The sequence below is a fragment of the Nycticebus coucang genome, chromosome 3, assembly GCF_027406575.1.
Source record: "Nycticebus coucang isolate mNycCou1 chromosome 3, mNycCou1.pri, whole genome shotgun sequence".
NCBI classification, from domain to species: Eukaryota; Metazoa; Chordata; class Mammalia; order Primates; family Lorisidae; genus Nycticebus; species Nycticebus coucang.
The window spans coordinates 129,508,264-129,535,260 of NC_069782.1; the positions used below are offsets into that span (position 1 = coordinate 129,508,264).

Here is a 26,997-nt window from a genome sequence, read left to right on the forward strand (position 1 = left end):
GCCTCCTTTGTGTGTATTCAGAGGCAGTGATGATTTGCTGTCCAGGCAGCTCCCTCTCCTGCAGACAGAATGCTCAGGGTCATTGAACCACTGCTTCTCTTTAGAGAGCAGAGCTAGCTGCCACTTTCCTGTGGCCTCCAGAGTGTCTCTACCTAAACCTCTGTGCTCCCCTGCCACACTGATGGCTCAAGACAAGGCTGGCAACCCCCTGCCCAGCAACACCCTTGATTCAGACAGGCTCTCTCACGAGGCACAGCCAAGCCAAACATTCATGTTGTGCCAGTGAGCTAGCCATGGAGCAGAAGAGGGTTTGTTTTCAGCCCCTCCGTCTGGGTCAGAACCAGAGAGCATGTTGAAGGCTCCCTGCTTGCTTAGTCAGGCTTCCCCACCTGAGTCAGTGCTCCCAGGTGACTGCAATGCTTGTAGAAGTAGGAAACCTAGTCCTCACTGGGATGTACAAGAAGAAGGGCAAGTTCCCAAGTGCCTCACTTCGAAAGGAGGCCCTGTTCCCTGGAGTCCGGATATACTGCAAAGCTTTGACTGGGATGGGATCTGAGATGCCATGAACTTTGCTGAATAGTCACTGTTCAGCAAACTAACCAGCATTCCCTACAACATAGCCCAGGGCAGACAATGGTATAGAAGTCCAGAAAAAAACAGAACACCATTTTAAGAAACTTGGACTAGTCTTGTACCTCAGTCTGGGTTTGCTGTAATGAGACTGGAAGTGTACAATACTAGATGCTCTGTTGAGCCCCAGTGGTGGAAGGGAGGAGGGCCTTTCCTGTGTTAATGGAATAGAGGCTACAGAGGTTAGACTGGACTAAAGGCATCCTTGTCTTTTTGAGCTGTTCATCTCAGTAGGAAAAAAAATCTAATGGGAGATCACTAGTTTAGATCTGCTGACCTGTGTCCCTACCCCTTGGAAATGTCTGTTGGGTACTTTTAATTCCACAGGTCATCAGATGCCTGCTTGATAATATATGAACAATAAAAACAACTTTCACTTCTTTCTATTGTGATTGTGTTCCATGGATCTGATCTATACTCTGAGCCCACACAAGGCTGGATGGAGACCTCGGGCTGAGGGCCTCAGTATATGTGTGGGTGTGTAGGTGGGGGTGTGCCTGCTGGGTACCGCTATTTTCAAGATTCTGAAGCTCAATTCAACTGATGCATTAATGGGAAACTCAGATCTGATCAAGAGTCTGAATTGCTAAGTCCTTCCTTGCTTTGTGGGTGTGCTGACAACTTACTTGGGTGCCTTACATCTTTTCTAATCAGTGTCGCATATGAGCCTCCCTCACTCCTTCTGTGGAGTCCCTTTGCACTTGAGAGCCAGGTGCAAACCCGAAGTGGCTGGTACAAAAGGGGTTTGGCTGGAGAATTACCAGTCAAGTGATTTGCAGGATTCCCTTCTGGGCTTTGTTTTGGAAACTGTTCTTGGGGCTGTTGTTATTAAGTGCCCACATTTGATGGAGGGTGGAAGTAATTTGAATGTATTTTTTGTTGTTGTTGTGTGTTTGTTTTTTTTTTTCAATTAAAGACGGTAGCATTTAAAATGGAAATTTTTCCTCTCGAATTGCTAGTATCTTGAGTCTATTCTCTGTAAGTGTAGCCCAAATGGGTCAGCATGAAAGAGTAAGGAAGCAAGGTGGCAGTGTTACGCTGGTGGTTAAGGCCAGGGCCTCTCCTACCGCTGTGCCACTGACTTGCTATGTGACCCTGGGCAAGTCACTTAACTATAATGTGCCTCACTTTTCCTTCTGTTAAAATGGGAATAATAATACTGACCTACCTCAAAGGGCAGTTTTGAGGCATGACTAATGCTTTTTTTAAAGCATTTTGGGATCTTTCAGCAGAGGAATTCTCTCATGTCCTGAGTATTTTTATAATAGCTGTGTCCACCATGAACTTGATATGTCCATGTGTCCTGGACGCTATCATTAGTCTATATGGTTCTCTGAGAGATTGAATGAATCCATTGGATAAGTGGTGGATAACTAGCAAGACAAAATTTGAGAATTCATAAGTTCTCATTGCCATGGAAACATACACAGGATACCTTTTCCTTGATTGGGTGGGATTTTATGTGGGATAGTAGTTATTTGTGACCTAAGAATAATTTTGGAATAATTTCTATTAATATCAACTCTGAAGCTAGTTGTACTGATCTGAGATTGTGTTTGTTCATAATAAAAGTGAAGCGAATTTGATAGCACTGAGTCTGGGAGTTTTTTTGGCTGTAATTCAAAAGTTTCCTGGGATTTATCTCTATGGTCACTTTATCTATGCCCTGTACCTTTAAGAATTACATGCAGTGTGTAGAAGTTAATGATGGTTGTCTCATACCCCAGTAACCAGCTCTGCCCTTCCTAAGGGTAACTTTAGGTTAAACTCTGGACAGCAGGAAGCCAAGAGTCTGCTGCCATGAAAACAAACACATTACCACCAGCTAGCACCGGACCCTGGAGAAGTGCCAGGTCTCTTGTGTTTCACGTGATCAGTCACATGAACCAAGCTAGAGATACCAGCAGAGGAAAAGAGTGGCAGGAGAAGCGCACTCCCTGGGAAAGCAGTTCTTTACCTTGCACCCAGGCTGGGCAGTTCAGCCCATTCCTGCTTCTGAAATGTATTTGTCTCCAGGGACCAAAAAGACTTCCTGAGATGAGGCACAACAGTAGGAAGAAAGGCAAACCAATCTGAGGGAAAGTTTGTAAGTTCCCAGAGCAGAGAGGGAGAATCCTCTTCTGGAAAAGAGAGGGGCAGACATTACGGTCCAAAGAAACTCCATATTCCAGCAGGAGTCACTTTAACATCTAGGCTTTGAAGAGCTCCCCAGAGCCAGCTTTGCCAGCCCACTTCACTTTCTAATCTAAGGTTGCCCTCATATTGGATGAGAAACGTGGCTCTCAGAGTAATACCGAGTATACATAATCAAAATTCTAGATACACTGAGAATCATTTAAGTTCGCGATATTTTCATCTCAACATCTGGCTTTCAGCCTTGAGCCCCTTTCCCTCTTTGTTTCATTTAAAATGTTCAGGCTAGTATATTTTGTTTAGTTCTGCAATTGTACTGTTCCTTCTAAGTCTCTACTTTGTTTCCCATTAACTGGCATCCAATTTAAACAATTTATACTTATGCCCGTAGCACAGTGGTTACGGTGCCAGCCACATATGCGGAGGCTGGCAGGTTCAAACCCAGCCTGGGCCAGCTGGGCAGCAATGACAACTGCAACAGAAAAAGAGCTGGGTGCTGTGGTGGGCACCTGTAGTCCCAGCTACTTGGGAGGCTGAGGCAAGAGACTAGCTTAAGCCCAAGAGTTTGAGGTTGCTGTGAGCTGTGATGCCATGCACTCTACCAAGGGCGACATCGTGAAAGTCTGTCTCAAATTAAAAAACAAACAAACAAAAAAACAATATATACTTATTATATGCTCTTGGCTAATTTCTTTTTCTTTTTTTTTTTTTTTTTATAGAGACAGAGTCTCACTTTATGGCCCTCGGTAGAGTGCCGTGGCCTCACACAGCTCACAGCAACCTCCAACTCCTGGGCTTAAGCGATTCTCTTGCCTCAGCCTCCCGAGTAGCTGGGACTACAGGCGCCCGCCACAACGCCCGGCTATTTTTTGGTTGCAGTTTGGCCGGGGCTGGGTTTGAAGCCGCCACCGTCGGTATATGGGGCCAGTGCCTTACCGACTGAGCCACAGGCGCCGCCCCTCTTGGCTAATTTCTTATGTCCTCTTCCACAATTGGCTTTGTTCCTTCTGATTAATCATACCTCCTATAATTCCTCTGTAGATCTAAATATAGATCTATAGATTCATATATAGATTATATACAAAATCTATGTTTTGCATATTTGTTATTTCATCTTATTCCTCTGTGCAAAACTGTCAGAAAGAAAAAGAAGAGATATCATAGAGCAGGAAAAAAGTTGGTCAACCTATTCAAATGGATTCAAGATTAAGAGAGGGAATAAGAGCCTTCCTGGAAAGCTGAATTGTAGAATAAGTGCTCTTAAGAGGCAAAATAATGAAAAGCAAAGTATTTTATATGGGAAAGTATAAAAAATTAATATTCTGTTTAGAAATCAAGATTTAGCCATGGAAGAAAAGGACAAAAAATAGTTTAAGATAATAATGGAGAAGAGCATAGAAAAAAATTTCCTAATGCCCAATGGCCACCTGTTTCTCCCTCTTCCTTAAAGAACCGAAGAAGTTCCTAAAATGTCTGCCAGGGCAGAAAAAGAAATGAGAGATATCCAGATTGAACAGGAAGAACTATCTACTTGTAGCTGAGATGAGTTGTATACAGAAAATCCTAAAGAATTTAGGATTACACCCCCCGCCCCCCCCCCCACCTATTAAAGCTAGTAAATGAATTTGGCAAGGTTGCAGGATATAATACCAATATGCATCAATCTATTGTATTTCTTCTTCTTTTTTTTTTTTTTTTTGAGACAGAGCCTCAAGCTGTCGCCCAGGTAGAATGTCATAGCATCACAGCTCACAGCAACCTTCAACTCCTGGGCTTAAGCTATTCTCCTGCCTCAGCCTCCCAAATAGCTGGGACTACAGGTGCCTGCCACAACGCCTGGCTATTTTTTGGTTGCAGCCATCATTGTTGTTCAGTGGGCCCGGGCTGGATTCGAACCTGCCAGCTCAGGTGTATGTGGCTGGCGCCTTAGCTGTTTGAGCCACAAGCGCTGAGCCAACCTATTGTATTTCTATTAACTAATTGATGAATAATCCAAAAATGAAATTAAGAAAAGAATCTCATTTATAATAGCATTAAAAAGAATAAAATAAATAGGAATAAGTTTAACAAAAAATAATACACAAAGATGGCACAGTAAAAACTATAGAATGCTATTAAAAGAAATTTTAAAATATCTAAATAAATGAAAAGAAATCCCCTATTCATGGATTGGAAGACTTTGTATTTTTAAGGTGGTAACCATCCCCAAGTTGATCTACAGATTCAAAGCAATCCTTATCAAATTCCACCTCCATGTTTTAGAAAAATTGACAAAATAATCCTAAAATTCACAGGGAAATTCGAGAAACCCAGAAGAGCCAAACAAACTTGAAAAACTAAGCACAAAGTTGGCAGACTCAACATTTCCCAATTTCAAAATTACTTCAAAGGATGCAGACAATGTGGAAAGGAACTGGTGTACAGATAAACATGGAGAGCAATGAAATGGAATTGAGAGTGTAGAAATAAACCCATACATCTGTGGTCAATTGCTTTTTTTTTTTTTTTTAGGCTATGTAAGATAGTACTTTAGTTCAATTGGTTTTTGACAAGTGGGCTCACACAATGCAATGAGGAAAAAATAATTCTTTTCAACAAATGTTGCTAGGACAACTGGACATCCACATGCAGAAGAATGAACTCATATATTATAGAAATGTTACACAAATATTAATTCAACATGGATCACCTAAAACTATAAAACTCTTTGGTAAAAACATAGGTATAAATCTCCATCCTTTTAGATTATGCAATGGTTTCTTAAATACCAAAAGCACAAGCAAAAAAATAGATAAATTGAACTTCATCAAAATTAAAAACTTCTGTGCTTCCGAAGATATGATTAAGAGAGTAAAAAGACGGGCGGCGCCTGTGGCTCAGCGGGTAGGGCGCCGGTCCCATATGCCGGAGGTGGCAGGTTCAAACCCAGCCCCGGTCAAATTAAAAAAAAAAAAAAAAAAAAAAAGAGAGTAAAAAGACAACCACAGAATGGAAGAAGATATGTGCAAATCATTTATCTGAGAACAGATTAGTACCAAGAATATAAAAAGGACTCCTTTAACTCAAAATAAAAAGACAAAAAAACCCCATTTTAAAATAGACAAAGTGTTTGATAGGCATTTCTCCAAAGGAGATACACAAATAAGCACATGAAAAGATGATCAGCATTAGTAGGCATCAAGAAAACAGCACTAGGAAGCACAAGGAATTACTACTTCGTACCCACTAGGATGGCTATAATTTAAAACACACACACAAAAACATCACTCACAAGTGTTGGTGAGGATATGAAGAAATTGGAACCCTCATAAATTGCTGATGGGAATCTAAAATTGTGCATCTGCTTTGGAAAACCATTTATAGACAGTTCCTCATAAAAACACAGTTACTATATGACCCAGTGATTCAACTTCTATATATATACTCAAGAGAACTGAAAATATATATCCACACAAAAACTTGTACATGAATGTTCACAGCTGCCTTACATAACAGCTGAGAAGTAGAAACAATTCAAATCTCCATCAACAGATGAATAAACACAATGTGATATAGTCATACAATGGAAAGTTATTCAGCCATAAAAAAGAATGAAGTACTGACACAAAAGACTGTATATTATATGATTCCATTTATATGAAATATTCAGAGCAGACAAATAAATCCACAGGCAGAAAGCAGGTTAGTGGTTTCCTGGGACTGCAGGGAGAGGAATTAGGAGTGACAGGTTACAAACATGGGTTTTGTGGCCAAAGATTAAAATCTTCTAAAGTTAGATTGTGGTGAGGGTTGCATGACGCCGTGAATATATTAAAAACTGCTGCATCGGGCGGCGCCTGTGGCTCAGTTGGTAAGGCGCCGGCCCCATATGCCGAGGGTGGCGGGTTCAAACCCGGCCCCAGCCAAACTGCAACCAAAAAATAGCCGGGCGTTGTGGCGGGCGCCTGTAGTCCCAGCTGCTCGGGAGGCTGAGGCAAGAGAATCGCTTAAGCCCAGGAGTTGGAGGTTGCTGTGAGCTGTGTGATGCCACGGTACTCTATCGAGGGCCATAAAATGAGACTGTCTCTACAAAAAAAAAAAAAAAAAACTGCTGCATCGTACACTTTTAAAAGGTGATTTTATGGTATATGAATTATATCTCAATTCAAAAATTGTATGAAGAAAAAAATGCCTTCTATTTTAATGTTTTTACTATTATTTGTGGCTGAGATTCGAATCTAAATTTATTAAGGAAGCACTGCTTAACATAAATTATTTGGTTAAAGGGACATTCCACATTCTCTTAATTATACAGTGATGTGTTCTAAGCCTCAAATTTCAAGGGGATAAAAAGACTAGAAATGAGAAAAGAATAGCTGTTATAAACTAGAAAACATACGATGACAATTTTGCTATACCAAATTACTTGGAAAAATCCAGATACCATGTTCTACCTTAGTTAAAAGGGGTTAGGCCATGGCACGAACATAAATCTAACTCCGTTTGAGTAGAAAATTCAAGTTCTGAGTCCACCAGACTTATGGATGTAATGATAGTAACAACAACAACATTCACTATAGCCAAGTACTGCACTAAGTGCTTGAAGGTGCATTATCTCACTGTACCAGAAGCAAGTGTTATTATTGCCCAAATTTTACTGATGAGATAAGTGAGTTGTTTGCTTGGAGAGAAAGCTATGAAAGAGTAAGTAATGATGCTATGATCTGGCTGCAGAATTACTTAAAATACTGGCTATACGGGGTGTGGAGTAGATGACAAATTAGATAGGCTTTAGTCTCTCACATATCCAAATACATGATTGGAGATAGATACTCAGTGATACACTTAGGGGCAAAGCCTGGTTGTGCAGCCTCCTCCTTGGGTGGCAATGACAGAGAGCTTATAAACTACAGATGCATCCACTGTTCCGGAAAACCCAACAGGCTCCACCTCATGACCCATCTTAACATTCAGCCACACCTGAGTTTTAAGCTCTCCTCTGAAACCTTAACAATGTACTTGACATTTCCTTGCTCACTACTTCTCGAAACCATATTTCACCCTCTGTAAGGTTTTGAGCTTCTCAAGAGCATCGTCCTCTTTTAGAAATACCTCCCTGCACCTAAACAGTCAATTCTTGATGAAGTGATAGGAAGAGCTCATGTCTTGTTTTAAATTCTGTCTCTGCTACAAAAATAAATGAAATGTCACGGGAAGTAGGAGTCATACTCTGTGACGCGTAGTTAACTTTTTATGCTTCAGGCAAAGAGCTGATTCTTGCACACTGGCTTTGGGGCAAATGCCACAACCCCTAATTGCAGGCTCCAAGGAGCTGAGATTCTATACTGGGGTAACTGGAGGCAGAAGCCAGCCCTCTTCCCAGACCCAGGTCTGCCCTTCCCCCACTCAGTCAGCCCTGCCAGCTACACCCTGGCCACAGAACCTTCACAAAGGCGCAGTGTGTGCTGTGCTGACTCATGGTGGTTCTCCGCCCAAGCAAGGACAGTCTCAGAGGGGCAAAAGGGGCCCTCATTCTCCTAGCCATTTTCTATTGGGAGCAGTGAGTAGCTAGGCCCTTGACAGTTTTCAAAAAAGAGATGAAAGTGAAAGTGAAAGGCAGCAGGGGACTCAGAATTGCTCACGACTGTATTTCTTATTCCTTTTCTAGAGAATTCTGCACAGCAGCAAAGACATAAGTTTTAGTCTGTTTCTGATGCATACATATACATGCATTGTAATTGAGGCAGAAGTCACATAACATAAAGCTTACCATTTCGAAGTAAACAATTCTTTGACATTTAGTGCAGTCACAATATGGTGCAACTACCATCTCTAGTTCCAAACCATTTTCATCACCCCAGAGAAAACCCCATACCCATTTAACAGTGACTCACTCTTGTCTCCCTGCCCCCATACCTAGCCCACTGCCACTTCCCCACCCTCTCCCTGCTTTCTATCAATCTGCTATCTCTATAGATTTATCTATTTGCATTATTTCATATAAATAGAACCATATGATATGTGACCCTCTGTATTTTGTTTCCTTCTTAGCGTAATGCTTTCCATGTTCATCCACATGGTAACATGTATCAGTATTTCATTCCTCTTTATTGCCAATTAATATTCCATTGTATGTATAAAAAGTTTATTGATTCGTTTATTAACATTTGAGTTGTTTTCACCTTTTGGCTGTCATCAATGGTGTCATGAACATTTCTATTCAAATATTTGAGTACCTAGGTTTTTTAAATTTTGTTTTGTAAAAAAAAATTTTTTTTTTTTTGAGACAGAGCCTCAAGCTGTGGCCCTGGGTAGAGTGCTGTGGCATCACAGCTACAGCAACCTCCAACTCCTGGGCTCAAGCGATTCTCCTGCTTCCGTCTCCCAAGTAACTGGTCTCCCAAGTAACTAGAGGCGCCCGCCATAACGCCCTGCTATTTTTTGGTTGCAGCCATCATTGTTGTTTGGCGGGCCGGGCTGGATTCGAACCCGCCAGCTCAGGTATATGTGGCTGGCGCCTTAGCTGCTTGAGCCACAGGCGCTGAGCCTGTAAAAAAAATTTTTTTTAATGTTTTTATTTTGTGCGGCAAGGCTTTCCTGCCTCCCAGGCTAGAGCGCAGTGGCGTCCTCATAGTTCACTGCGACCTCAAGCTACTGGGTTCAAGTGTTCTTCCTCCCTCAGCCTCCCATGTAGTGAGGACTACAGGTGGGGGCTCAATCTTGCCAGGGTAATTTTCCTATTTTTTGTAAAGTTGGGATCTTGCTCTTGCTCAGGCTGGTCCTGACCTCCAGTGATCCTCTCACTTCGGCCTGCCTTGCACCTGGCCCTGAGTACCTGTTTATAAGTTTATCTGGGTATGCACCTAGGAGTAGAGTTGCTGGGTCATATGCTAATTCTATGTTTAACTTTTTGTGGAACTACCAAATTTTCCACAGTGGCTGCACCGTTTTACATTCCCACCTGCAAGGTGCAAGGGTCATCCTTTATTCTTAACGTCTTAATTTGTCCCTTTCCTCCTTCCTACGTCCAAGAAAGCCCCTCTCCAGAGACTTCCCTTTCCCCGGGGATAGAGGGTAGAAATTGCACCTCTAGTACAAAGATTATCATCAGACCAGGACCTCCACTCTTACCCTTTCCACAAATAGGGTAGTGTGACCAGGGGCAGAGACCGACAGGCTGCCACCTCCCTGTGGTCACTAAGGTACACCCACTACAGCCACTGATATGACCCCATAAAATCATCCTCCTAGCGACCTCCAAAGCCTCCCGCCTCCCACAGAACATCCCATTAAACTCTCAGTCAAAGCTAAGCACAGAAAGGAAGCAGTTTAGTGGGGAAGCTGTCAGCCCTGGCTCAGTCCTGGGGGTGGGCGTTTTATTCAGCTCAAACTGAAGAGCTCGGAAGATACAATCGTTAGTATCATATTCCCAGTCCCCTTCGCTAAAGGGCGGGCCTGTCTGGGCCTGGCTGGCAGCCGACGTGAATGGAGTGCAAGGGCCTCCCTCTCCACCCCTTCTCCACCCCATCTCCCCGAGGTTACTGCCGGTCACAGACCTGGGCCTTCAAGAGCTATTTACATTTACAACAGCCCAACAGCGCCTGACCGAGCCGGAGCCAATCAGCAGCCCACAGGCTTGTCTGATTCTGTCTGGTCCAATCAGGAGCTGCGATCCTGCGGCCGCTTGCGTCTGTGAATCACAGGTCGCTGGGAGCCTTTTTTCCTTCCCCCCCTCCCCCCGAGGGCTGACCCAGGGCTCTGCCCTCCTAGCCCTCAGTTTGCCGTACCCGAGAATGGGGAAAATGCGGACAAACCAATCAGTCGGGGAGCTATTAGCTTTAGGATTCAGAGAGTTTTGCTTAGAAATGGAGAACACATTCCTTCCCAGCCGAGATCCAATCGCTTCTCTGCTGTGCAGAAATGTAGAGTGTTAGCCTTCCCCTCTGCCTGCCCTTCCCTAACGTGGAATGAGCAATATGGGCTTATTCTACTGCTGCCTTTGAAGTGGGGCAGACTTTGCCAACCAGGATAGGCCCGTAGGCAGAGCTCATTTTTGTTCTTGTCTTCAATAGTGCAAAAGCACCTAATCATGTAAGAGGCAGAGGGCCAAGAGTCAACAAAATAAAGGTGGGATAATCACAGGGGAAAGCGTGAGTAGAAGCACAGGAAGTGTTCGGGAACTTTGGTGGCTGATGTAACCGGCCCAGGAAGGTGGTGTGGAGTGGCTGAGTGGGAGGAGTGAGAGGAAAGTTTCCCCTTGCTTCTGTAAGTGATAAGGAATCATCAGGTATTTTCGATCCCTCTCTGTTTGAAAACGTTAATTCTGTGACAACATAGCAGAGCGGAGGGGGACCCGACGAGGGGCTGGAAGATCAGTTGGGAGGCTATTGTTACAACTCAAGTGAGGAGTCACGAGACTTCAAAAACTAGGATAATAATGGCGGGAATTGAAAGGAAGGGCACAAACTGAGAGGCATTTTGGAGGAGAATCAATAGCACTTTATTAAATGAAAATGGGAGATGAGGGATAAAAGGGGTCGAAGATGACTTTGAGGTTTCCAGAGGAAGGGTAGTACTTCCACTAACGGAAATGAGTAACAAAAAGAAAAAAAGAAGAGAAAAGGAGGTAGAGTTGGGAAAGGGTGTAGGAGTTTTTTGTTTTTTTTTTTGTAGAGACAGAGTCTCACTTTATGGCCCTCGGTAGAGTGCCGTGGCCTCACACAGCTCACAGCAACCTCCAACTCCTGGGCTTAAGCAATTCTCTTGCCTCAGCCTCCCGAGTAGCTGGGACTACAGGCGCCCGCCACAACGCCCGGCTATTTTTTTTTTTTTTTTTGGTTGCAGTTCGGCCGGGGCCGGGTTTGAACCCGCCACCGTCGGTATATGGGGCCGGCGCCTTACCGACTGAGCCACAGGCGCCTCCCGGGTATAAGAGTTTTTAACGTGGAGTCGCAAGAAGGACATCCTCATGGATGTGATACCTAGCAAACCGTTGGGAATAAGGATTTGGTGTTCGAAGGGAAAAAGAGATGAGCTCCAGAGAGTTTATAGTAAAGGTAGAGAGAAAACTGATGACCTAAGAAGAAATTGTGGAATAAAAGAGTCAACAACACAATCTTGGGAAGTACCAACACTTAAGTAGAAAAAAGGCTCAGAGTTAGCAAAAAGTATCAGAAAGATACAAAAACAAAACTAGAATAGTATAATAGAAGTGAAAAAATAATTCTAGAAAGGCCAGGCGTGGTGGCTTATACCTGTAATCCCAGCACTCTGGGAGGCAAAAGTAGGTGGATCCCTTAAGCTCAGGAGTTGGACCTCAGTCTCTACTAAAAATAGAAAAAAACTAGCAGGGGTTTGTGGCAGGCGCCTGTAATCTCAGCTATTCGGGAGGCTTGAGGCAAGAGGGTTGCTCAAGCCCCACAGTGAGACTCTGTCTTAAAATAAATAAATAAACAGGGTGGCACCTGTGGCTCAAGGAGTAGGGCACTGGTCCCATATGCCGGAGGTGGCAGGTTCAAACCCAGCCCTGGCCAAAAAGCACTAAATAAATAAATAAACAAATAAATAAATGCATAGTAATAATTCCAGAAAGAGTATGACATTGTTTAAAAAATACACATCTGACAAGACATTGGTTAAATAAATTACAGAACATTCATTTGTGGAACACTATTTAGTGATTAAAATTATGCCGTAAGCCTGTACTAACTGCCATCTAAATATGTTCAATGCATCTTGTTTTTTCTTCAGTGCATCTTTTTTTTTTTTTTGTAGAGACACAGTCTCACTGTACCGCCCTGGGTAGAGTGCAGTGGTGTCACACAGCTCACAGCAACCTCTAACTCTTGGGCTTACGCTATTCTCTTGCCTCAGCCTCAGCCTCCTGAGCAGCAGGGACTACAGGCGCCCGCCACAACGCCTGGCTATTTTTCTGTTGCAGTTTGGCCGGGGCTGGGTCCGAACCCGCCACCCTCAGCATATGGGGCCGGCGCCCTACTCACTGAGCCACAGGCGCTGCCCTCTTCAGTGCATTTTAAGAGAAGCACTCAGGTTAAAAAAAATAGTATGCTAACAATTGCAATCAGTGTAACCTGGCTTATTGTACCCTCAATGAATCTCCAACAATAAAAAAAAAAAAGAAAAGAAAAGAAAAAAAAATCTACACTAAAAAAAAAATAAATAAAAAAAATAGTATGTAGGCCCAGTGCAATGGCTCACTCCTGTAATCCTAGCACTCTGGGAGGCCAAGGCAGGTGGATTCCTTGAGCTCAGGAGTTTGAGACCAGCCTGACCTAGAGTGAGACCCCCTGTCTACTAAAAATAGAAATAAAAAAATTATCCAAGTGTTGTGGTGGGTGCCTGTAGTCCTAGCAACTTGGGAGGCTGACGTAGGAGGACCCCAAAACCCCAGGAGTTTGAGGTTGCTGCCAGCTTGGCTGAGGCCCTGGCATTGTAGCCTGGGGCAACACACTGAGACTCCATCTCAAAAAACAAACAAACAATACAATAAAAAAATAGTACTTCAGATCTTAGCAGCTCTGCTAAGGGTAAAAGAAAGAAAGAAAAAAAAGAGAAAATACTAGTATGCAATTATCCTATTTAAAAAAATTACATATGTAACTGTAAAAGGGCAAAAGGAAACTTTTAGAATGGGGTAAATGTTTATATCTTTTTAGAAATTTTTAGAGACTGAGTATTGCTCAGTCTCAATTTTAAAAATATTAGAGACTGAGTATTGCTGTGTTGACCACGCTGGTCTCAAAGTCCTGGCCTCAAGTCTGCTGGGATTACAGACATGAGCCACCATGAGCCTGTTTTATGTCTTAACTGGGGTGGTGATTACACAGCTCTAAACAAATACCCCAAATCCTCAAAGTATAATGCCTTAAATTTTAAAAGATGGGGGGCGCTGTTAATGGTACCTGAGGATTAAATAACAGAAGACGCACAGTGCCTGGAGGGAACACAAGAAGGGCTCAATCAGTGGAGAAGGGAAGGATGATCCGGGATGGCTGCTTAGTGGAGGCAAGACTGAGAGCACAGCCAGGAAGAATGAGTAAAAACCACATCTGACTCTGCAAAACCACAAGCAAACAAAAGACTTTAGAGTGAGTCCAGGCAAAAAAGAAAGTTGAGAAACAGTATTTTTAGATTGAAAAAGGGAAAGTTTATGAGGGGAATGTGGTAGCTGACTTAAAACATGCCAAAGAAAGCCAGGCGCAGTTGCTCACGAGGCTAAATCAGGAGGATTGCTTGAGACCAGGAGTTTGAAACCAGTCTGGTCAACACAGCCATAGCTCACCCTCTAAAAAACAAAAAAAGCCACAGACCAAAAAAAGCCACAAATAGACCTATTCCTTATTGCTCTAGAGGGTTGAATAAAGTAGAGAAATGATGTAGAAATAAAAGCCAGGCTATGGAAGGGGAGAGGGAAGGGACAATTCCAGGTCAAATTAACTTGAGCTGCTCCACAGTGTTTTGGGAGGCATGAACTAGTCCTCATCAGATTTGTTTAACCCCCAAGATGAGATGATGGATTAGATTACCTTTTAGTTTCCACCTAGCTTTCAGACTCTATGTTTTCAAAAGTACAGGGTGGCGCCTGTGGATCAAGGAGTAGGGCGCCGGTCCCATATGCCAGAGGTGGTGGGTTCAAACCCAGCCCTGGCCAAAAACCAAAAAAAAACAAAAGTACATAAAACCCCCATAACCAAATAAGAGTGATAGTGATTATATTATTATTAGTCTATGGACTAGATGTCTCTTGTCTCTTGTCAACTTGTCTCTTTTGATTGTCTAGCTACTTCTCATGTCTTCATGGTTTTAAGCAAATCTGTTTAAGCTATCTGTATGAGTTGGACTAGATGAGCTTACAGTGATCATACCTGGCTGATAAATAATAATTGCATTTCCAAATAGGCCTCTGGTAGAAATCTAATTATTTGGTTTTAATATGAGTTCTCATGATACTTCATTTCTATATTATTCATTTTGTGTATTATGATGCAATGGAGAAACCATTAGTAGGAGGCAATGTGACCTAGTTTCAAGTACTCATTCCACTATTCACTACTTATAAGATGGTTGATTTTAGAAAGGTATTTCATGCAGAGGTTTTTAATGTGTGGCCCACGGACCCCTGAGGATACCCCAACAAACTTTCAGAGGATCTATGAGGCCAAAATGATTCTCATAATAACATTAAACCTTTATTTGCCTTTTTTTTTTAACCATCATGTTGACATTTGTACTGATGTTAGGTAAGCTTTTTGCACCTTAACAGGAATTAAGGTGGTAACAGCAAACTATACTGGTGGGTCTGGTATTCCTCAGTGCCATGCACTTGGATGGAAATTCAGTTTTATCAGGGATATTCTAAATAAAGGTAAAATTTTTTTTTTTTTTTTTTTTTTTGTAGAGACAGAGTTTCACTTTATGGCCCTTGGTAGAGTGCCATGGCATCATACAGCTCACAGCAACCTCCAACTCCTGGGCTTAAGCTGTTCTCTTGCCTCAGCCTCCCAAGTAGTTGGGACTACAGGTGCCTGTCACAACGCCCGGCTATTTTTTGGTTGCAGTTCAGCTGGGGCCGAGTTTGAACCCGCCACCCTCCGTATATGGGGCCGGCGCCTTACGGAATGAGCCGCAGGCGCCGCCCAAGGTAAAATTTTTTGTTAGTTTTAAATCTTGAACTTTAGGAACGTGTCTTTTTAAAATTCTCCATCATAAAATGGTAAGTACAGGGCGGCACCTGTGGCTCAAGGGGTAGGGCGCCAGTCCCATATGCCGGAGGTGGTGGGTTCAAACCCAGCCCCAGCCAAAAACCAAAAAAAAAAAAAAAAAAATGGTAAGTACATATAAAGCCCTTCTGCTACATGTCAAAGAACAATGCTTGTCTTGAGGAAAAGGATTAGTGTGATCCTTTTATAAATAGTTGTGAGCTGAAATGACTCTAGTTTTCATTTAACATCATTTTTGCTTGAAAGAATGACTGACAGACAAACTGGTTATTCAGACTTGAGTATTTGGCAAACATTTTATATCTCTTTTCTTTTCTTTCTTTCTTTCTTTATTTTAGGACTGAGTCTCTGTCACCCTGGGTGGAGTGCACTGGTGTCATCAGAGGTCACAACAACCTCAAACTCTTTTTTTTTTTTGAGTCAGAGTCTCCATATGTCACCCTTGGTAGAGTGCCATGACATCACAGCTCACAACAACCTCAAACTCCTGGGCTTAAGCGATTCTCTTGCCTCAGCCTCCCAAGTAGCTGGGACTACAGGCGCCCACCACAATGAATGTGTGGCTATTTTTTGTTGCAACTGTCATTGTTTAGTTGGCCCTGGCTGGGTTCAAACCTGCCAGCCTCGTAGTATGTGGCCAGCGCCCTATCCACTGAGCTACGGGAGCCCCTCAACCTCAAACTCTTGGGCTCAAGAGATCCTCTTGCCTCAGCCTCCTGAGTAGCTAGGACTATAGGCGCTTGCCACAATGCTCTACTAATTTTTCTATTTTTATTTATTTAAAAAAATTTTTTTTTCCTTTTAGTAGAGATTGAGTCTCCCTCTTGCTCAGGCTGGTCTCAACTCCTGAGCTCAAGTAATCCACCTGCCTTGGCCTCCCAGAGTGTTAGGATTACTGGCATCAGTCACTATACCCAGCCATTGGCAAACTTTTTTTTGACCTTTAGTCAAGTAAAATCATTACTTCAAGGAAACAACTCACAGTGTTTGTTCCAATGATAAAATTTGAGCTTTCAAGAAAAAAATGGAATTGTAGAAACCTTGCATGTTTTTCAGATTTTGACAGCTTCCAAATAGTTAAACATTTGTCTGGCAAAATTAGTGGTTATATTAATGAATGTGATTCTTTTATATTGTAGAATAAAACTTGTGAACATTTTAGATTTGTATAATTCAGTGAAGCAATATTTTCTAAATAACCAAAGACAACATTACAAAATCATGCATGGATAGGAAGTGCATAGAAAATTCAAATGAGACCAGTGATTTCTAAATGTAATAGAATATGAAAAATTCATTAATATGGGCCAAGTTCGGTGTGGCTCATGCCTATAATCCTAGCACTTGGGAGGCTGAGGAAGGTGAATTGGTTGAGCTCACAGGTTTGAGACCAGCCTGAGTCAGAGCCAAAGCCAGAGCGAGACCTCATCTATAAAAAACATCCAGGCCTTGTGACCAGTGCCTGTAGTCTCCTAGCTACTCAGGAGGCTGGGGCAAGAGAGTCGCTTGAGTCCAATTGGAGGTTGCTGTGAGCTATGACACCACAGCACTCTACCCAGGGTGACAAAGTGAGACTCTGTCTCAAAATAATAATAATAATAATAATAAATAAAATAAAGAAAGAAAGAAAAGAAAAGGAAAGAAAAATTCATGGGTGGCGCCTGTGGCTCAAGGAGTAGGGCGCTGGTCCCATATGCTGGAGGTGGTGGGTTCAAACCCAGCCCTGGCCAAAAGTCACAAAAAAAAAAAAAAAAGAAAAAGAAAAATTCATTAATATGGTTTCAAATTCCACATTACACTTTACCTTTAAGAAACTACCATTTAGGGGCGGCGCCTGTGGCTCAGTCAGTAAGGCGCCAGCCCCATATACCGAGGGTGGCGGGTTCAAACCCGGCCCCGGCCAAACTGCAGCCAAAAAATAGCCAGGCATTGTGGCGGGTGCCTGTAGTCCCAGCTACTGGGGAGGCTGAGGCAAGAGAATCGCTTAAGCCCAGGAGTTGGAGGTTGCTGTGAGCTGTGTGAGGCCACAGCACTCTACCGAGGGCCAGAAAGTGAGACTCTGTCTCTACAAAAAAAAAAAAAAAAAAGAAACTACCATTTACTGAGTTTTAGTATAGTATCAAAGAAAAACATCCACAATTATCTTTTTAAAGACTTTCAAAATACTTCTTCCTTTTCCAGCTACACTTTTGAGTAAGTTTTATTTCACCTTAAACTTCTGGGCTCAAGCAATCCTCCTTTCTCAGCCTCTCAAGTAGCTGGGACTATAAGCATGTACCACCATCTCCAGCTAATTTATTTTTATTATTATTTTTGCAAAGAGACACGGTCTTTCTATGTTGCCTAGGCTGATCTCAAATTCCTAGTTTCAAGTGATCCTCTTACCTTGACCTTAACAAAGTGCCAGGATTACAGGCATGAGCCACAGTGGTACTAGGCCACATTTTACATTTCTGCCAGCAGTGTATGAGGGTTCTAATTTTTCCACATCCTCACCAACACTTGTTATTATCTATCTTTTTAATTATATTTAATAGCAATCCTAATGAACATGAAGTGGTATCTCATTATAGTTTTGATTGTCATTGCCCTAAGGACAAATGATGTTGAGTATTTTTTCATGTGCTCATTGGCCATCTTTTTATATATCTTCTTTGGAGAAATGTCTATTCAAATCCTTTGCCCATTTAAAAGTGGGATATTTTGGTTTTTATTGTTGAATTGTAAGAGCTCCTTATATATTCTGGATACTATATACTAGTCTCATCAGAAATAATTTCTCCTATTCTGTAGGTCGTTTTTTCACTTTCTTTTTTTTTCTTTTTGAGACAGAGTCTCACTTTGTCACTCTTGGGAGAGTGCCGTGGCGTCACAGCTCTCAGCAACCTCAAACTCATGGGCATAAGTGAATGTCTTGTGTGAGCCTCCCAGGTAGCTAGGACTATAGGCACCCGCTACAACATCTGGCTATTTTTAGAGATAAGGTCTCACTCTAGCTCAGGCTAGTCTCAAACTCCTGAGCTCAGGCAATCTACCTGCCTCAGCCTCCCAGAGTGTTAGGATTACAGGCGTGAGCCACTGTGCCCAGCCATATGAAATTAATATTTTGAATTTAAGCAAGGGACTTTAAAAATATCCTTATAAATTTTATTTGCTTGTTAATTTTAACTGTGCAAGCTATTGACAGCTTTTTGAATCTCAATTCTTTCTTCCAAGATATTAAATATCCCTTCTAGCTGTGTTTAATTGAAAATAGAATAAGCATGCCTTTCCTATCACAGACAAAAGAGTTGTTGAGGTCAAAGCCAAGGACAGAGTGAAGTGTTTTGTTTTGAATGAATTTGAAATGAGACATTCTTCTCCCTTGAGTACTGTGCCATGAATGGATGAACACACCTGGCCTACCAAGGTCATCCCAACTATCTCCTTCAAACAATTCCCTTATTTATGTCACAGACCCGCCTTAGAATAAGAGCCAGTAGAGTACCCAGTGAAGAAAAAGGGAAAACATTCTAGAATTTTGTAGGTAAAGGGTAATATTCTGTATAAAAAATAAGCACAACTGATAGCACCTCTGCCTTTTATCTCTGTGTTGGCAACACAGTGAGGTAAAAGGGTAACAAATATAGTCTGTTACTCAAGTGTTAAAGATTTGGCAAGTAACAAATGCAAACTTTGTAACCTAATTCTTTGTACCCTCAAAATAACCTGAAACAATAAAAAAAAAAAAAAAAAAAAGACTTGATAAGTGTGAGTGTACCAAAGGCTATGGACCCCCAGGCCATTCCAACCTCCAAAGGAGGAGAACCTAGGGGAAGGAGTAGAAGGCGCATTTAAAAATCAAAGGTTTTGGGTGGTGTTTGTGGCTCAAAGGAATAGGGCGCCGGCCCCATATGCCAGAGGTGGTGGGTTCAAACCCACCCCCAGCCAAAAACTGCAAATAAATAAATAAAAATCAAAGGTTTTGTAATCAATATATTTATTTTAATAATTTATTTATTTTGAGACAGAGCCTCACTCTGTCACCCTGGGTAGAGTCCTGTGCCATTGGGCTTGAGCAATTCTCTTGCTTCAGCCTCCTGAGTAGCTTGGAGTAGAGACATCCACCCAACGCTTGGCTTTTTTTCTATTTTCAGTAGAGATGGGGTCTTGCTCTTGCTGAGGCTGGTCTCAAACTCCTGAGCTCAAGCAATCCACCCACCCTGGCCTCTCAGAGTGCTAGGATGACAGGCGTGAGCCACCACACACAATCAATACATATAGTGGAATGTAAGGAAGAAGAAATATATTAGGATTGACTCAGCTTGGTTTTGATATTTGTGACACCAGCAGAAAACCTTTAAATTGACTAGGGAGAAGTCATCTGGTGATAATAGGCTAAAGCTGATCCAGGACTTTTAACAAGATCCTGGCAGAACAGATTCAGACTCAACCAGTGTCTGTTTCTTCCCTTAGGAGCACTCTTGTTTGGGTGTTGGGGTGGGAGAAGATTGGTGAGATATGAAATAAGACAAGGTAGTCAAAATACATCATAGGGGGGCATCGCCCAAGGGCTCTCTTCACTTGGAAAGTGTCTTGTAATTTCTTTGTATTTTGCTCTTATTTTATACCTAAGTTATACTTGTACATAAAAGAGTTAAAGGGTTCCATAAGGCTTGTTTTGAAAATAACAGTAACTCATCCTCCTCTCCTCACCATTTTCTGCTGCTCAAAAGTAAACCACTTTTAACTCCTTTTAACTGAACCATGCTTTTTTGTTTTGGTTTGGTTTGTATTTTTTATACACAGGTTCTTGCTCTGTTGTCTAGGCTGAGTGCAGGGGCAAAATCACAGCTCACTGCAGCTTGGAACTCCTGGGCTCGAGGGTCCTCCTGCTGCAGTCTCTTAACTTAGCCTTTAATTTAACAAGAACTCTGTGTCTCTAAATGACATGCTTATATGGCTATTTATTGATTAAAATTTTTTTATACATTTATTGACTTCCCACCATGGAAGGTGAGAATTTTCTCTTTTTCGTCATCACCACCACCACTGCTCACATTCACTCATTCCACACAGGATTGCATGCTAGATTTTCTCTGTCCTTGTGTTGTAATTTTGATTACATCAAATATCAATATTGATATTACTATGACTGTAAATACTATACACAAAGGAGCCATGTAATATGCAAGATTTTTTTCTTGCACAACTTTTGTTTTCTCTGGGACTAGCAATTTTTCTTTTAGTTTTCTATGTACTTGTGTTTTTTGGTTTCTGTTTTTTTGGTTTGGGGTGGGGGCTGAGATAGAATCTCACTCTGTTGCCCAGGCTAGAGTGCCACAACATCATCCTAGCAACCTCAAACTCCTGGGCTTAAGTGATCCTCCTGCCACAGCCCCCTGAGTAGCTGGGACTGCAGATGTCTGCCACATGCCTGGCTAATTTTTCTATTTTTAGTAGAGAACAGGTCTCAAACTCCTGAGCTCAAGGGATCTTCCCACAATGGCCTATCAGAGTGCTAGGATTACAGGGCATGAGCCACCGTGCCTAGCCTACGTGCCTGTTATTAATTCAATTCAAATTCCCCACCACTTGTCTACATCTCTTCTTGATACATTTGGTCATATCAGGTATCCTATCAATTTTGTATTCTTGAAGAAATCTCTTTTGGAATCCCCTCACCTGCTGCAATCTGGATTGGTTACTCTCTGAACCTGCTGCAAAGCTCTCGTCTTGGAAATTCTCTTGAGTATCGTTCTAAACTCCAGAGATTCCATTTCTTCCTCTCCATGTTGGATCCCCTGTTTCTGGATCCTTTGTTTTCTTCTCTTTCGCTTTACTCTTTTGTTTCAGAGAAGACCGTTCTCTATATGTTTCATAAACAAAGAATGTTTTAAAGATATTCTTTTTGTGCTCAGTTTTCCAAAATTCCATGATGGTGTGATTTGGTATGGATTAATTTCCATCCTTTTCAGGGACATTTACTGGACGATTTCAACATGGAAATGCTTGTCCTGAGAATTTTTTTGATTAATTAGTTGATGATTTCCTCTTCCTCCTCCTCCTCCTCTACCCCCTCTTCCTCCTTCCTTTTCTTTGCATGCCCTCTCTCTCATCTCTAGAATTGATCTTCTATTAAACAAACAAACAAATAAACAAAACAAAAAAAAAACTCCTGGCAGAGAGCAGTGGCTCACATTTGTAATCCTAGCACTCTGGGAGGCCAAGGTGGAGAATCACTTGAGCTTAGGAATTCGAGACCAGCCTGAGCAACTTAGTGAGCCCCTGTCTCTACTAAAAATAGAAAAAGTTAGCCAGGCATGGTGGCACATGCCTATGGTCCCAGTTATTCTGAAGGCTGAGGCAGGAAGATCGCTTGAACCCAAGAGTTTTGAGGTTGCTGTGAACTAGGTTGATGTCACAGCTCTTTATCCTGGGCAAAAGAGTGAGACTCTATCTCAAAAACAACAAACCAACCAACCAAAACGTCTTCTTTTATTTTCGATGTCTTTCTCTTCTGCTTAGCTTTCTAGATTTCCTCAACTTCACCTTATAAACTTTCTACTGAGTTATTTATTTTTTTCTCATGCCACCTTGTCTAAGAGCTTCTATTGAGTTTGTAAGTCCTACTACCCTGTTTTCCCGAAAATAAGACATCCTCCTAAAATAAGACCTACTTACAGGAAAGATCAGACGTCCCCTGAAAATAAGACCTAGCGCATCTTTGGGAGCACTGTCTTATTTTCGGGGAAATAGGGTATTATACTTCAATTTCCTCTCCTTAACCACTCGGGCACCTCGTCAGTTGGGGTATACTTCAATTTCCAAAGGTGCTTTTAGAATGTTTCTTTCTGCTGTACCTTACCTGGTTCCACGGGTGCAATATTCTCTCTTATTTTTAAAGGCTATTCATGATGTTAATAGTCTGGGGGAATGTTTGTCTTCGTCCTGCGCAGTGTTTTGTCCTATTGTCTGTTTTGGCCGACTGTTTTCTGCAGATCAGTGAGGATTATAGGTTGTCTGATTATGTATAACACTTGGAGGTTCTGAGCATGAAGTAGGACACACTAAATGTGAGTAGATCTCTGCCTACTGGACTGGACTGTTTCTTTTTTTTTGGCCGGGGCTGGGTTTGAACCCACCACCTCTGGCATATGGGACCGGCGCCCTACTCCTTGAGCCACAGGCGCCGCCCTGGACTGTTTAAATAATTCCCAGTTCAAGTATCTCAAGTTTTTCCTTTTCAATTGTCAGAGTCTTCAGAGAAGCTTTCTCTAATCGCTAGCCTTGGGAGTTCAGGCTTGGTTGGCAACATTCTAGAAGCTGAAAGAGAAGGGATAAGGAGTCCAACATTCAGTATAGAAATATTTTTCCTGGGCGGTGCCTGTGGCTCAGTGAGCAGGGCGCCGGCCCCATATACCGAGGGTGGCGGCTTCAAACCCAGCCCCGGCCAAACTGCAACCAAAAAATAGCCGAGCGTTGTGGCGGGCGCCTGTAGTCCCAGCTACTCGGGAGGCTGAGGCAGGAGAATCGCCTAAGCCCAGGAGTTGGAGGTTGCTGTGAGCTGTGTGATGCCACGGCTCTCTACCGAGGGCAATAAAGTGAAACTCTGTCTCTACAAAAAAAAAAAAAAAAAGAAATATTTTTCTTAGCTTCCCTGTCTTTTCTACTAAAAATAGAAAAAGTTAGCCAGGCATGGTGGCACATGCCTATAGTCCCAGATACTCTGGGCTGAGGCAGGAAGATCGCTTGAACCCAGGAGTTCTATAATATTGTCCAGTTTCTGTCTCCTGCTTGGACTCAGACTGATACCATTACTCTGCCCATAACTGTATCTGGTGTTCTGTAGTCAAGAGATACTTAATTTCACTCATTCCAATGAATCAACCTCCAGTGTTTTGTCTAGAGTCAGGGAATCTCCTAACAATTTCTTTAGTAGGATAATTGTCTTATTTTCAGCCATACTTTGCCTACCTCTCCTTCCAAAGGTACCTGGTTCCACTAAATCTTGTTCCTTTGTACACTGTTTATTGACTTCCCACCATGGGAGATGAGAATTTTATCCTTTTATGCTGTCCAAGGTCTTGTAGACATATGTGTAAAAGTTACACGTTGAAAAGATTAGAAATTATTTATTTATTTATTTATCTAGCTATCTTTATTTATTTTGTGAGAGAGAGGGAGGAGGAAAGAGGGAGAAGTGGGGGAGTGAGGGTGGGAAATTATTTATTTATTTTATTTATTTATTTATTTTTTTTTTTGAGACAAAGCCTCAAGCTGTCGCCCTGGGTAGAGTGCCGTGTCTTCACAGCTCACAGCTACCTCAAACCTCAAATCGCTCAAGCGATTCTCCTGCCTCCACCTCCCAAGTAGCTGGGACTACAGGCACCTGCCACAATGCCTGGCTATTTTTGGTTGCAGCCATCATTGTTGTTTGGCGGGCCAGGGCTGGATTTGAACTCACCAGCTCTGGAGTATGTGGCTGGGCCTTAGCTGTTTGAGCCACAGGCGCGGAGCTGGGAAATTATTTTTTAAGGATTAATAACACTGTTCACTGTCAAAAGTTTTGCCTCTCATGGATTTTTTTTCCAACAAAAAAGGGCTAATATTTTGAATTGAACCCTTGAGGAGGAGCATGTTGGCCTGTATGTGTACATTAGGTCAATCAAGGATAGATACTTGACAAGGGCCCTTTAATCCCAATTGAATGATCTGGGAACCTTGCAGGAAAGTTTCTGTTTTTTTGTCTTGATTTGTTCTCACCTTTCACCTGGGGAAGTAAAAGTCTCCTCTTCGTGTCACCATTTCTCAGTTTATTATGTTGATATCTAATATGACTGAACTACAGTAGAACCTCCATAGTTGACTGCCTCCCTACACTGACCACCTCCTTAAATTGACCTGATTTTCGTAGATGGAACATTCACCACATGTACCTTATCAGTATGGTAGGCCTAGTTCCTATGTTGACCACCTCCATACATTGACCAGTTTGTTACAGTCCCGTGGGTGGTCAACTTACAGAGGTTCTACTGTATTTATGGTTATTCCCAATGCTTATCAGGGGAGTCATAAAATATTTATTTTGTCTTTTGATAAAATTTATGTGGTATTAAAGTATCACATGAGCCTTTTTGGGTTTAAGAAAGTATTGGAAATTAATAACCAATAAGGAAAAAAACTGGGGTTAAAAAAGAATTTTCTCTTTTTTACCATCCCCACTGCCACTGCTATCACATACTTACTCATCCACGAGTATGATGCTTTTTGGCTCTCCCCACTGGCTGCTTGAGTTTCAAGTTTCCAGTTCTATTAAGACAGTTATTACTTAGCCATTCATTTTCCAGCTTCCAAAATCTTACTGTGGCATCTTGTCCCATTCTTTTTGTCTTTGAAGAATTGCATCTCTCAAAAAACCCCATGACTGTTATGTTACTATGGTATGGGGAAGAAGCATGTGGATGTATTCAAAGAGTCTTCTTTATCCTGTAATGTTCTTGTAGTTTCTTGGAACCTATGCATCCTAATATATTCATTGGGCGCCTCGTTGTGCTCGGTACCATTTAAACACTTGAGATACATCAGTGAGCGAAATAAAATATCCTTGCACTTGTGGTGTTTACATTTGCATGTGTGTGTGTGCCACACGATAGGGAAAGAAATTATAAAAATTAGGATTAAGTATATAGATTACATAATAGGTATTAGACAGGTAAGGCTTAAAAGTACTGGGCAAAAAAATGTACAGGAGGAAATGAGAAATCAGGAGTTATTGGCAGGGGTAGACCTCAATATTTAATGGAATGATCAAAGACTAGGCTCATTGGCTCACACCTGTAATTCTAGCACTCTGGGAGTCTGAGGTGGGAGGATCCCTTGAGCTCAGGAGTTTGAGACTAGCCTGAGCAAGAGTGAAACCCCAACTCTACTAAAAATAGAAAAATTAGCCAGGTACCATGGCAGGAGCCTTTAGTGCCAGCTAGCTACTCAGAAGGCTAAGGCAGAAAGATGGCTTGCGCCCTGGAGTTGGAGGTTACTGTGAACTAGGCTGACGCCACTATATTCTAGCCTGGGCAACAAAGCAAGACTCTGTCTCACAAAAATAAAAATAAATAAATAAATAATTTATACACATCAGCAGAATAAAAAAAAAAATTGCATGTTGGTGCAAGATGAGGAAGGAAGCAATTCAGGACCTGGTAGCTGGAGTTTAATATATTCTCTCTTATGATGAGTCTTCATCTAAAAGTACAGGTTAATCGGGCGGTGCCTGTGGCTCAGTCGGTAAGGCGCCGGCCCCATATGCCGAGGGTGGCGGGTTCAAACCTGGCCCCGGCCAAACTGCAACCAAAAAATAGCCGGGCGTTGTGGCGCGCGCCTGTAGTCCCAACTGCTCGGGAGGCTGAGGCAAGAGAATCGCTTAAGCCCAGGAGTTGGAGGTTGCTGTGAGCTGTGTGAGGCCACGGCTCTCTACCGAGGGCCATAAAGTGAGACTCTGTCTCTACAAAAAAAAAAAAAGTACAGGTTAATCAAACACTATCAGCTTTAAGTTTTTTTTTTATTTTTTTATTTTCAGACATTGCCGCCCTGGGTAGAATGCCATGGCCATCATAGCTCACAGCAACCTCCAACTCTCCAACTCTTGGGCTCAAGCAATCCTGTTGCTTCAGCCTCCTGAGTAGCCATAACTAGAAGTGCCCACCACAATGCCTGGCTAGTTTTTTATTTTTATTTTTCAGTAGAGATAGGGTCTTGCTCTTGCTCAGGCTGGTCTCCAACTCCTTAGCTCAAGCAATCTACCTGCCTTCAGCCTTCCAGAGTGCTAGGATTGTAAGTGTGAGCCACCATGCCCAGCCTAGCTTTAAGCTTTTTAACATAAACAATGTCTTACATTTTTAAAACGTTTTTATAAGTGAATACAAGTTACTTAGAATTATAAGAAAAGTGTCATAGCCTTTACTTAGACTTTGGGAGTACTTTTATTAGTACAGAAACTGATAAAGGGAGTTAGCAGTTGAACTTGGCAGAGAAAATTCATTTAATACTCCATGGATACTGGTGATCGAATGCCTACCACATGTCAGACAATTTTTCAAACTAGACTCCCACCCCATGTTGAAACAGGACATTTGGTGTGCTCTAGGATTTTGTGAGAAATATGTATTAGCTATTAACTACAGGTCTGTATGAAATAGGGTTTCTTTTTTTTTTTTTTAAATAGCATTTTATATATATTTATTTCATGACATTAGCTATATAGATGAAATCAGAAAGCTATACAAACTTAGGTGAAAATATTTCCATATTGATTAATAAATCCTCTGTGTTAAAACCTAAACTGCAGGGCGGCGCCTGTGGCTCAGTTGGTAAGGCGCCGGCCCCATATACCGACGGTGGCGGGTTCAAACCCGGCCCCGGCCAAACTGCAACCAAAAAATAGCCGGGCGTTGTGGCGGGCGCCTGTAGTCCTAGCTACTCGGGAGGCTGAGGCAAGAGAATCGCTTAAGCCCAGGAGGTGGAGGTTGCTGTGAGC

General features: G+C 42.2%; 1 pseudogene across 1 annotated transcript; it reads left to right on the top strand.

The window, feature by feature from the left end:
- The first annotated feature begins 29 nt into the window (after window positions 1-29).
- Window positions 30-1,010, top strand: LOC128580704 (uncharacterized; annotated as a pseudogene). The gene has a single exon (XR_008378725.1). The product of XR_008378725.1 is annotated as an uncharacterized LOC128580704 (transcript).
- The last annotated feature ends 25,987 nt before the right edge of the window (window positions 1,011-26,997 follow it).